We start from the raw sequence: 13,503 nt of genomic DNA, 5'->3' as shown, positions 1-13,503 counted from the left end.
TAGAAACATAAACGTAATTAAATACATTATTGCCGGTGAACAGTTAACTGTCTATTTCTCAGAGTTCCTACGTGAGGAAGCAAAACCAAAACTATATTTGTGCATACCCACCAGGTACCTGTTACAATCAGCAAAAACTTTTCATAAAAATTGTTTTGCAGTGTAATTAGGAAATCAGGTTTATTTTGTTTAACACAACTTAGTTTTATTTATATTTAACAAAATGGTAATTAGCTTTATATTATTAAATAGATCATTGTTTGATTTAGATTTTTTGTCCTCCAAAAAATCAAAAGTAGATAAGAATGCGCTGATTTCCGTGTTTAGGTTTTTAAAATTCTGTAATTATAGAGGGAAAGATATATTGGCCAAACTCTTAAAGTTAGTACGTTTAGTAGTTTGATAAAATAAAATACAAAATTATGCCATTGTTTCGTGCTTCGAGTAAAGGTATTAATTATAATTCAACATATTGTGATGCTAACACTTCTCCTCAATGCAGATTTACGTTGAAGTAATATTAACACTTTCACTCTTCGTAACACTATGAGTTGAGAAACGAAGATTTAATGATTGTGTTATTTAAACTTCACATTACAAAGGAATTACTATTAACTACGATATAGATTGTTGGCAGAAAAATTGGGAAATGTGTTAAGTCATTTATTTAAAAGTAGAATTATAATGTTCTTCGTCCTCGTTTATCAACTAGAAATTGACAAAAATAGAACTTTTTACGATTCTATAATTAAGTAGGCTGTTACTCTATAAAGAGAAGTTTCTGGAAAGAAATTGCGTTTAGATTCAGCTCCATTTTGCTTTAAAAACGTTTGTCAATTAACGTATTTTGCTACCTTTAAATCGACGCCCACAGGATGTCTGTGTTTTTTTTTATTCTGATTTCAACACAATTTTATTCGTTCGAGTTCAATACGTACAAAAGCGAAGCATTAGGCCTAGCTGAGGGGTAGAGAGGGAGAAACATTAAAGCTCATTTAGTTCATAAACCTCACCCCCCAAAAAAAAACTAAACAGCATGCGAATTGTATTTCCTCTTAGTTGTGAATAAAGTCATTGAACTATTACATACAGTACATTTTTACACATATTTTAATATTCATACCTTTAATAATATACCTACCTACCTAACATTGTTTTATCAGGACGACAACCTGAAAAATTATGTAGAATTTTTGTTCTAAAGAAAGTATTTTCTGTTGCTTTATGTAATATAGATTTTATGAAATCTACAGAACAATAAATTACACTAGTGAAGAAGTATTCTTTTTCACTAATTGCTAGTCTAATTGGAATTTTAAGAACGTAATTTATCTTCAAGAAGCATCACTTGTGCTGAATTATACGTTGGTGAAACAGATTATTTAAGTTTAGGGATAGATTTATTTAAATTCCATCTTAGATGTACCAGAAAAAAAAAAAAAAAAGGCCAATATATGCCAGCAAAAATTTTAATGAATGTATTTTAAAAAATAAATAAATTCTACAATATTACTTTCAACAAGTAGGTAGGAGTTGTGAAACTGTTACTAAGACATACAGAGTGTGAAAGTTTAAACCAATTAGTGATGTGGCCTTCAACCCCGGAGTAAGGCATGGGCTTACAGGGCTGAAGCCCAGGGCCTCATACTAATTAGGGAGCCTTAAGCTGTGACTATAAATGCATTGCATGCAGAGATTCTGTCAAGTGGTTAAGATACTCGACTCGTGATGTGAGGGTCATGGGTTCGAATCCTCGTCCCACCAAACATGCTCACCCTTTCAGCCGCGGGGGCATTATAATGTGATGAGCAATTCCACTATTCGTTGGTAAAAGAGTAGCCCAAGAGTTGGCGATGGATGATGATGACTAGTTGCCTTCCCTCTAGTTTCACATTGCTGAATTAGGGACGGTTAGCGCAGATAGCTCCCGTGTAGCTCTGCGCGAAATTCAAAACAAACAAACAAACATATCCTCCAATTATTTGGGAAGTCTGTTTATTTAATTTAGATTATTTACGTTCCGTGGAGAAATTGTGTTTGTATGTTTTTTTGTTACAGATTATCAGTAAATTTATATACCGAAGAGAAAGCTTTAAAGTGAAGAAACCGGTTGAAAAAAATTAATAAAGGTTTGAATTTCTTGCAAAGCTTTACGAGGGCTATCTTTGGTAGCTGTCCATAATGTAGCAGTGAAAGGCTAGAAGAAAAGGTACTCTTATACCAATGAGTTGTGGCATTGACTGTGACATATCGTTTCCTAGGCTGAAAGGGCAAGCATGTTTGGTGTGACGGAGAATCGACCTCATATCCTTCAGATTACGAGTCGAGAGCCCAAACCATCTGGTCATGCTGGGCCAGATTCTAAGATCAAACCAAATCATATGGCAAACATTTTTACCGCTATATAATGACTTGTAAGATTTATTGTGTTCGTTTGTTTCTGGTAAAGCACACATTTGCTTAATGGGTTATCTGTGCTGTAGTGACCATGAGTATCGAAAACCGTTTTTTGGCGAAGTAAGATTGAAGTATTATCACTTGAGCCACTAGGGGCTCTGATGTATTGTGTTAGATAGTGATACTCTTTAAATTATGTGAATTAATCGGGAATCAGAAAAGTAATCGTAATCTGAGGGTCACAAGTTTAAATTTCCATCGGTGATCCTGCTCATCCTTAGCCGTGAAGGGGTTATAATGTGACACTCAATCACACTATTTGTTGGAAAAAGAGGAGCCTAATACATTGTCTGTTTTCCCATCAGTTTATTACTGCTAAATTAGGGACGGCTAGCACAGATGGCTCTCGTGTAGCTTTACTCGAAATTTCAAGACCAACAAAATTCTCTTGTAATGATAATTACTTTATTGAAAGTAAATTAGAAGGTCAGGCTTGGAAACGGTTTTGATGTGGAATAATATAAGAAGGAAACAACAGCAACACTGGGATATCACATGGACGACTGTTGACGTCATTCGATTACATGACCTAACTTTCGGAACTTTTTTTTTTTTAACTTAGCTGTAAGACACATGACGTCACTGGAGGTTTCGATATAAAGAAATTTCTAACCAGACGTGGAAATATCTAAAAACCTGACGTTGGTGGAAAAGTTCAGTGAAACGACAAAAGCTTCTATAGGTAAATATAAAGTCTTCCACGTGTATCTTATACTGGTTTCTTTCTCGTTGCGGAACGATACAGATCAGTACTAGAACGAGAGAGAAATATCGTCACATGATTTGCTTCCATTAATTGGCTAGCGATGCCTCTCCAGATTAAACCGCGGCATCCTTTCCTAAGAAGATGTAATTACTAAAAAAAAACAAAAAAAAAACAGGGGTTAATTCTCATAGGTTGGCGCCGGACACTGTTACCAGCGTAATGACTCGTAACATTGAAACATAAGGAGATTCGGTTTGCCTCCTTCCTTTTCTCATGGAACAATATGTACAGGTCTGACCAAGATGTTGAGAAACTGACCTTTGTCGTTCAAGCATGTCTCGTCAATAGTTTCCGAGATCTAGTCGCAAGCGTAACTCTACGAGGTTTGCCACAAATTGATAAGCATCACTTCAGTCCACCAAGAAGATGGCGCCACCCACCCCACCAGAAGATGGAGACAGGAGATACCCCTGTTCTTTTTCTCTCCAACAAAACATGTCAACGACTGAGAACTAATTAGAAATGTCGTGCTTCCTCTTCGTGCACTAATGAAACAGAAATCAGAAAGAGAAATCAGAGCAGGATAAAGGAAGACACTAAACAGCAAGAGGCAATTCCCTTACGAAACAAGTGAATAGTACAAATGGAAGTTTTAAATGAGGTACGAGAAAAATTCCAGCAACGAATCTTTGAGGTTAATAACATAAATAATATAACAGATGAGCAAGGAGTCAGAAAACAATACATGAATACATAGTAAAATGTTTTATATCAAAGTGATTCTTGGCCCATTTCCTGAAAGGAAGATGAAACTGTAATCCTCGTCTATTAAGTTTGAAGTCTTCTAGTGACTTGGGTCTTGTCCGTCTAAGGGAAACTTCTTCCCTTAGAAGAGCTTTGAACGCAGATACTGTACAGACCACACTTGTCAGAGGTCAACCAGTCAACAACCTTAGATATGTCTGCTGTTTCGATGTTCTCACTGTTCAGGAATACTTCAAAGGTTAAAGGTCATCCATTCAACAACCATAGATATGTCTGCTGTTTCAATGTTAGTACTGTTCAGACCATACTTCTAAGGTTAAAGGTCAGCCAGTCATAGGTGCAACTACGGTTGGTAGGGAAGAGGGTTTGTTTCGTTTTGAATTTCGCGCAAAACATTAAGGGGGCTGTCTTCACTATCCGTCCAGATTTTAGCAGTGAAAGATTGGAGGGAAGTCAGTTATTCATCACTACCCTCCGCCAACTCTTGGGCTACTATTTAACAAATGAATAGTAGGATTGCTCCTCATATTATAACTCCCACACGGCTGAAAATGCGAACATGTTTGGATGTGATTCTCAGAATACACGTCGAGTGCCCTAACCACCTGGCCATTGCCAACCAGGCCCATCCGTGGATGTAAAGAGTTGCTTTAAACTACAGTGAACAACAATATGTCAATATTAAGGCTGTACCAGAACATACTCAGAATTAAAAGGCTTTAACTACCACGCGCACACGCGTTATTTGAATCAAGTAAACACGGCGACACGAGATCAGTAATTAGTGTGAGTGACCTAAAAACAAGAAACATATTTCATAGCAAACATCACTCACTTTGAGTGCATGCAGTCAATAAGAATGAATCTAACTGGTAACAAAATACACAAATCCCTGCTTCCCTGTCGACACCAGTATGGAGTGTGACACACTGTTATTCGTTACACCTAGTACGTGTGTGCGCATGCGTTATGCAAAGCGGCCGCAAATATTTAAAGAGAAAAACAAACAAACTTATGAGCAACATATAAAAAACGTTATAGATAGATCATGCAATTAGAAGGTTTTAAGTGTAAATTTTGTCAAGTATATTGGAATAATAAGGGTGTCAAAAAGGATATATCTTAAAACGTTGAGGAAGAGACGTTCCGCTAAACAAACCCGGTTCTTGCGCCTATACAGTCAGTTATTTGTCATGGGCATGTCTGTTTTTTTGGATATTGGAAGTGTTTAGAGTACCCTTCTAGCGTCAAAGGTCAGTTAGTCAGCTGCCATGGATACTTTTGTTGTTTCTGTTTTGGTACTGTTTGGGCTATCCTTCCAGGGTCAAGGGACAGCCAGTCAACTAGTGTAGATATATCCATATTACCTTACAAATTTAGATTCTTTCTTGGAAGATATTTGTTTTATCCTGTGAACTCTGTTTCTTCCTTCAAAAATACCAGTTTTATCTTCTTAACATTGTTTCTTCTTTAAACGATAGTCGATTTCATCCTGTTTTTAAGGAAGGCATCATTTCTTAGAAGTTGCTAGTTTTTGCTAAGCACCTTAAGAATAATTATTTCTTGGAAAAATTAACATTTTACCGAAAAACCTTGGTAAAGGAACTTTAAAAAAATTCACATTTGTAAAAAAGTATTTTCTAGGAAATCAGCCAACTTGAGTAAACTTGTTTTAGAAACAGGAATAACTGTTATGGAAACAGTAACTAGATCTTACAAAAACAAACTACAACAAAAACAACAGGAAGATAGAGAAATTAAAAGAGGCCCAGCATGGCCAGGTGGTTAAGGCACTCGACTCTTAATTCGAGGGTTGCGGGTTCAAATCCCCGTCACACCAAACTTGCTCGCCCTTTCAGCCGTGGGGACTTTTAAACGTAACAATTAATCTCACTATTCGTTGGTAAAAGAGTAGCCCAAGAGCTGGTTGTAGGTGGTGATGACTAGCTGCCTTTCCCCCAGTCTTACGCTGCTAAATTAGTCCGCGTGTAGCTTTGCACGAAATTGAAAATAAACCAAACCAATCCCGAGGAGAGTCGAAACTATTTCCGTTTTAAAGCTTTAGTATCCAACGTGGTGTATGAAAGCACACATAAAACGTCAACGTCACTAATGTAATCACGGGAAACAGTATATTTCTCTGTGTGCGTGGAAACAGCATTGCACTCGGTGTCGTTTTCACTCAAGTGTCCATTTTAAGCCTGTTAAATTATCGCAAATTATGCTATAAGAGTGACGTTTAAGAAGCTAAAGGCAGAAGTGAAGTCCACTGAATATATTCTTTTAAGAATTATTTTATTAGAAGTCACAGCTTATACAGAATAGTTTTTTTCAGAACGTGTGCGAAGACGTTTCAACCACTAGTGTTAACGGTGAAGAAAATTTTAGTATGTGAATCGTACATTTGATATTGTTAGAAAATTCCATTTCTCAAGTGTGTTTCTAAATACATATATTGTACCCTAATGGGGCAGTAGTAAATACACGGACTTACAACCTTAAAATCCAGGGTTTGATTCCTGCAGTGGACACAGTGGATAACCCCAACGTGGCTTTGTTCTAAAATAAGTTTTTTTCTAATAAAAATAATAAAATGACAAAAAAAGAATGTCCAGGAAGTCTTCACTCATATTAATAGAATGTGTGATAGAATGACGATGTTTATTAATTTGTAGTAAAAAAATTAAATGGATTTAACATGGACAATTAAACTTGCAAAAACACAGTGATGGAGTTTGAACTCTTACCACAATAGTTAAAAGTTTCAACTTAACTATGATACTAATAGGGTTATACGTGGAGCTTTCTTTTTTCGCTGTAAAGTGTTATTTGTTTAATTTCACTTACAACCACACGAGGGCTATCTGTGTGGGTTGTCGCTGATTTGAAAGTGAAAGACCAAAGGAAAGACAAATAATTAACACCGCCCTCCGCCACTTGTTCAGTTATTCGTTACCAATATATAATGGGATTGCCAGACATATTTTAACATAACCCCATGGTTTAAAGGACAAGCATATTTGGTGACGGGATTTGAACTCGCAACCCGCTGACTATAAGTTATGTTTTCTAGCTACCAAACCAAGCCGGACCAGATGTTGTCATTTGCAATTTAACCACTAACATGAATATGTAGTTTTATTTTTCACACGTGATGTCATGCGTTTCAACAACTCCTCTATTAATATGGTTACTTAGAATTCATATATTTTTTTTTCTCGACACATGGTGTTGTGTGTTTCGCTGTTCTGCTAATATGGTTACCTGTTTTGTTTTTGGACACGTGATGCTGTGTGTGTTTAACACGACCATGTAGATAGGTATCCATAGTGACATAAACAGACATACTGTAGACACCCCATCGAGTTAACCTGAAATATCCATTTTGTATCTCAGAACGGCTGGTATGGGTATTAACACTTTCATTGATAAGGAGAGAACAACGTTTCGACCTTCCTAGGTCATCTTCAGGTTGATTGAATAACAGTTTACAGAACTACAACCACTTCTATAGAACACATCTATATTATATGTAAGCTCCATAAACGTTGTCTTTGTATTTCACTGAGCGTGGAGTAATTTGTTTTTAGATCTTTTCTCGATACGAGTGTTATTTAAGTTCCAAGGAACTTAAAAATCTGACAGCTATTGAAACCTTTCACACTTACATTACATTACTTGCATTTAATAAAATCATTTAAGTCTCTCCCAGTCCCAAATTATCATTCACATGTGCTTGACAAAATCAATGATCGTTACATAAACATACCTGAGTATGAAAAATACACATGTTAATTTAAAACCAAACACGTTTTTTCATCCAGATATTGTTTTGGTAACGTCTACCTTTTTAATAGATACACAAAATAGTATTTTCAACTGTTTTACATTGTTACATAAATGTTTTTCTCAGATACTGCTTAGAGATGTTGGAGGTCAATGACAAACTAAACTTATTTCTAAGTAGAGAGCATGATCTAGGAGACACATTTTTAAGAATTAACGAAATCAATTCAGAATACACATTGTTGTTCACGTTATAAGAATTAACCAAATCAATTCAGAATACACAATTTGTTGTTCACGTTATAAAATTAACCAAATCAATTCAGAATACACATTGTTGTTCACGTTATAAGAATTAACCAAATCAATTCAGAATACACATTGTTGTTCACGTTATAAGAATTAACCAAATCAATTCAGAATACACATTATTGTTCACGTTATAAGAATTATATTAGTTCAGAATACACAATGTTCTGAATACGCGTTGCTGTTCAAATTATAAGAATGGCATTCGCTTTAATAATTACGGTTAACTTATGTGAGAAAAACACGTTGTACAGAAACGATACTGCGCCACTGTAACAAAGAAAACGTTAAGGCGCTACACTGTTGCACAAAATACACTGCATTGTCGTATTACACCGTTTAATAAACAAAACTGTCTTGCTCTACGCTGTTTGAGAAGCGACAAACTATGTCGTTTTTAAATAAATCATTTTCAAACGTGTACGATAAATCGTCGAAACAAAGTAACTCCGTTATATTTACGATTAGACTAGTAACCCCATTAACTACAAAACCATCAAAATTGCACTTAACGTTAAAATATGATTCCTTCCAAGGCAACCCTGTGTCAAATAACTGATTTCGCTTATTAGGTTCAGTTTTTATTATTATTATTTGTTACCCTGTTGGTTGATTAAAATTCGAAACTTTGTGGACTGGGGTGGAGTTCACGTTTATAATTTTCAAGATTTGTTGTGATGGAAGGGGGGAATAAATGTAATTAAAATATGGGTTGTTTAAAGTAAAAGAAATGAAATTTGTTTTCCAACGTGGGGTATTACTTTTCCGGCGAAAATAATCAACATACTTCAGCTATCTATTTATTATTATTAAATTCTACAGAGCTGCATACGTGTATTAACATCTTAACGTTACGTTTTTTTTTTTCATTCAAAACGTAAGCAATCTACGTAAATGACTGTATTCTATGCTTTTACTTATCAAATTAGAATAATAACAGGTTTCTTTCACGTATGGAACGTGAGTCAGATGTGTGCCCACGCTCGTGACCGACAGTCCTGGTGGCGTTTCTACAAAGGGGTCGTGTTTTAATTTCACAAATGTACTCAAAACACACAGGTGTACAAGCGACAAAAACGTAAAGGAATGAACATACGAACAACAAATACAGAATATTAATAAAAGCGTCTGTCTTAAATATTAACTATCAACAATTACTTTGCAATAATTCCGAATTATTATATTTTATAGTTGCATTTTTTTCAACATCATAAAAAGTTAGTTCGAGGAAAGTACGTTTTTAATTTTACTGGAGTCTCGAAGTTGCTCTGGTAAGATTATCAAGTCACTGGGATATTCTTTATATCCATATGTTTTCGTTGTTATTATTTCTTTCTTTAGACCAAAAACAGGTTTCTCTTGAAAGAATGAACAAACCTAGAAAGTACGAATCTGTATAACAAAAGCAATGGAACAAAAACAATTTTAGAGCAAACTTTTGTTTACGCAGCCTTTCTCTAACGTGCCTACATCTCCTCTAACTGAAATCTGAACCCGGATTTTGTTTTTGAACGTGCAATTCTCGTATTGTAATTTGAATACCTGATAAACGTGCCTGTCTATACATTTTAATTTGTTTATTTTTGGCATAAACTGTCACCTCGTAGCCATCTCTAATTTTGAACTGATAGACTAGTTGGTGGTGGACATTGTTGACAGCTACTTTCTTTCTAGTAGCCCAACAGTTGGTGGTGGACATTGTTGACAGCTACTTTCTGTCTAGTCTATCAGTTAGGTCTGTTACCGCCAAGAAATACGCTCCACACTCTGGGACCGAGAGTGCGCTATAAGACTGATGGTAAAAACCCACCATTCAGTAAGGCAACGAACCGTGAACCCTCGGATGAACAGGAGTGTGTTTTCTTATATAAAAAAAACGCATTGGGCTATCTGCTGTGTCTACCCAGGGAGAATCGGAACCCTGATTTTAGCGTTGTAAATCCTTGGGCTTATCGCTGTAACAGTGGGAGGGCCGAATGAACGTTCTGAGCATACTAGCTGTAACGCTATTCCTGACTCTGCATGAACATTTAACTCTTGGACAAGTTTTTGTTTTGGTTTGTTTTTGAATTTCGCGCAAAGCTACACAAGGGCTGTCTGCGCTAGCCGTTCCCAATTTAGCAGTGTAAGACTAGAGGGAAAGCAGCTAATTATCACTACCCACCGCCAACTCTTGGGCTACTCTTTTACCAACGAATAGTTGGATTGATCGTCACATTATAACGCTCCCACAGCTGAAAGGGCGAGCATGTTTGTTGTGACGGGGATTCGAACCAGCGACCCTCGGATTACGAGTAGAGCTCCTTAACCACCTGGCCATGACTGGCCTATCTAGATTTAGGACTAGCCTAAATTTCCTGAAATAGTCGAACGTCATTGAGGTACTATTTGGATTACAGCCGAAAATATCGCTGGCAGCAAGATTATTCATCACATGAAACAGCGCATTCTACTCTTAATAAACGAATAAGTATATTACCTTAAACTGTGTGTATATCCGTAGACTTACCGCTGGGGCGGGGATACATTTTAATTACATATATACCAACTACTATGTTAGTTGCATTCTACTCATATATTTATAAATTTTGATTTGAATCAGACATTACTGACAATTTACTTGGTTTTCAATGTCCTCTAGTCTTTGACAAAGTGACTTAAGATTTTGTATGGGAACCTTTGAAAGTCACAAAATATGAACGAAGGCAAATATTTTTAAAGAGTAGAAGGGTGCGAAATCGGAAACCATGTTGTTTCTCCCCTGGTATCACAGCTGTATATCTACGGGCTTACAACGCTAGAAACCTGTTTTCGATACCCGTGGGGAGCAAAGCACACATAACCGATTGTGTAACTTTGTGCTTAACTTCAAACAAATAAAAATATAAATATGCATTGACACCAAGCGACACAATGGCATATATGCGGGCTTACAACGCTAGAAACCGGCTTTCGATACCATGGTGGGCAAAGCACAGATAACCCATTGTGTAGCTTTGTGCTTAAGTTCAAATATAGGAGACACAAAACAATTGTAGTGCTTTAGTTTTGGTACCCCAAGAAATTACAACAATTGAAGAAAACCAAGAACCAATTAGCTTTTGTTGTGTTGTTTAAGTTTTGTTAATAAAACTGTACGCTGATTATAAGTACCTTCACCCTGACTAACCAGAAAAGAGCACTTCTTTCTTCTTGTGCTTTTGATGGCATTTCTTTAGATTGTTGGCTAGACTTGGCATAATCTGAGAGTCGCGGATTCGAATCCCCGTCGCACCAAATATGCTCGCCATTTCAACCGTGGGCCGTTATACGGTAATGATCAATCCTACTATTCGTTGATAAAAGTGTCCCAAGAGTTGGCGGTGAGTGATGATGACTACCTGCCTTCCCCCTAGTTTCACACTGCTAAATTAGAGGCGGCTAGCGCAGATAGTTTTCGTGTAGCTTTGCGCGAAAATTCAAAACAAAGAAAACATTCTGGAGATTGCTATGAATGAATTGGAATTTATATTATCATTCTTAGATAAGTTCCGCTACATAAAAATAATGTTTAAGATACAGTTGGTGAAATATTGTAAACAAAGAAACAAAAACAATATAGTTTTTCAGAACGGCTGGTATGGGTATTAACATCCATACCAGCCGTTCTGAGATACATTTTTATTTCAAGTGGGCTTCTCGTCATCAATAATATAGTTTTGTTCCTAATATATAATACCCTTAAGATGTTTTATTTCATTTCACGTGCAAGTTTGTTTGGAAAAGATATAAAACCACGATAACTGTTTATATTTTAAAAGGGTTCGAGTACTTGATATTTTATCAGAATATTGCAAAGTCTTTAAGTTACGCTATTGTGTTTAGAAATCTCATATTTATGATGGCAAGACAACCTGTTTCTTGTTTTGTTTATCTGGCGAGGCACTAAATCCTGGAAGGTGCAGCTAACCATTAGGACTGGTGGTGACATCTTATGGGATATCAAAGTACCATTAGTAAAATGTAAAGAAAATGTACTCATAGTATTAAAGAGCAAGTAGATCATTTATTATACATTGTAAGTAACGATCGACGAGGAACATCCCAGAAGCAGGATCCAGTGTCATGTTTCTACTACTATAGTAATATTACATCAATATACGCTGGTTAGTGTACATTGATGTATTCATTTTTGTTTCCTTGTTTTAGCTCAGAGTTAAAGAACAGGCTACCTTTGCTCTGTACAGAATTGAACACTATACTTTAGCATTTAAGACTTTATGTGACCCGAAACAAGTTTGTAATGAGAACTCCACGCGATGCGTTTATCATTTTGCATTTTACAAACACGTGACTCAGATGTTGGGTAACGCACGAGAAATTATTGATTAATAACACATGTATCGAGGCGTTTATAATTGACCATCGCGCACACCTTAATACGAGTTCTTTCAATTGGATACGTTTTACGTGATGCACACGTGATCATAAATGGTCTCTTTTTTTTTTTGTTTAACTTTGATATAAAATGATTTCCTTGTTTTAAAAAAGAAAATTAAAACATCACTGAGGGCTTTTCACGCTAAAACTTTTTTTTTCGTTATGCTCTCGATAGGCAGAGCAGAGATAGTCCACAGTTCAGTTTTCTGGTTAACAACGAAAAGGTACCGCTGAGTGCCACATGCTGGAATGGTTTGGGTTTAATACTGTATTATATGGCGTTAGTTCAGTTGTATCAAGTTTGTTTTGAATTTCGCGCAAAGCTACACGAGGGCTATCTGCGCTAGCCGTCCCTAGTTTAGTAGTGTAAGACTAGAGGGAAGGTAACTAGTCATCACCACCCACCGCCAACTCTTGGGCTACATTTTTACCAACGAATAATGGGATTGACAGTACATTATAACGCCCCTACAGCTGAAAGGGAGAGCATGTTGGGTGCGACGTGGATACGAACCCGAGATTCTCAAATTACGAGTCGAACGCCTTAATCCACTTGGCCATGCCGGGCCACTCCGCTTCTTACTTGGTTAGGGCGTTGGACTCGTAATCTGAGGGTCGCGGGTTCGAATCCCCGTCACACCAAACATGCTCGCCCTTTCAGCCGTGGGGGCGTTATAATGTGTGACCAATCCGACTATTTGTTGGTAAAGGAGTATCCCAAGAATTGGCGGTGGGTGTTAATGACTAGCTGCCTTCCCTCTAGTCATACACTGCTAAGTTAGGGAGGGCTAACGCATATAGCCCTATAGTAGCTTTGCGCGAAATTAAAAACAAAATCAAACGCCCGAAGGGCACTTCTACTGATCACTATAAATTAACTAGAATTTTTGCCAACTAAGATGATTTTCTCTGAATAGCAATAATACTTTTGATATGGTTTATTTCATTTTAAGTTGTAACTTTGTTTACAATTAAATATAAAGTCACGAGAAGCTGGAAATATGTATGTAATGTTTTGTTTACCCTTTTAAAAGGTTCGAATACTTGATGTTTCGTTAGAG

Source organism: Tachypleus tridentatus, chromosome 7, assembly GCF_004210375.1.
Source record: "Tachypleus tridentatus isolate NWPU-2018 chromosome 7, ASM421037v1, whole genome shotgun sequence".
In the NCBI taxonomy this organism is placed as follows: domain Eukaryota; kingdom Metazoa; phylum Arthropoda; class Merostomata; order Xiphosura; family Limulidae; genus Tachypleus; species Tachypleus tridentatus.
The sequence above is the reverse complement of the archived record's forward strand: the minus strand, read 5'-3'. Positions refer to the sequence as shown.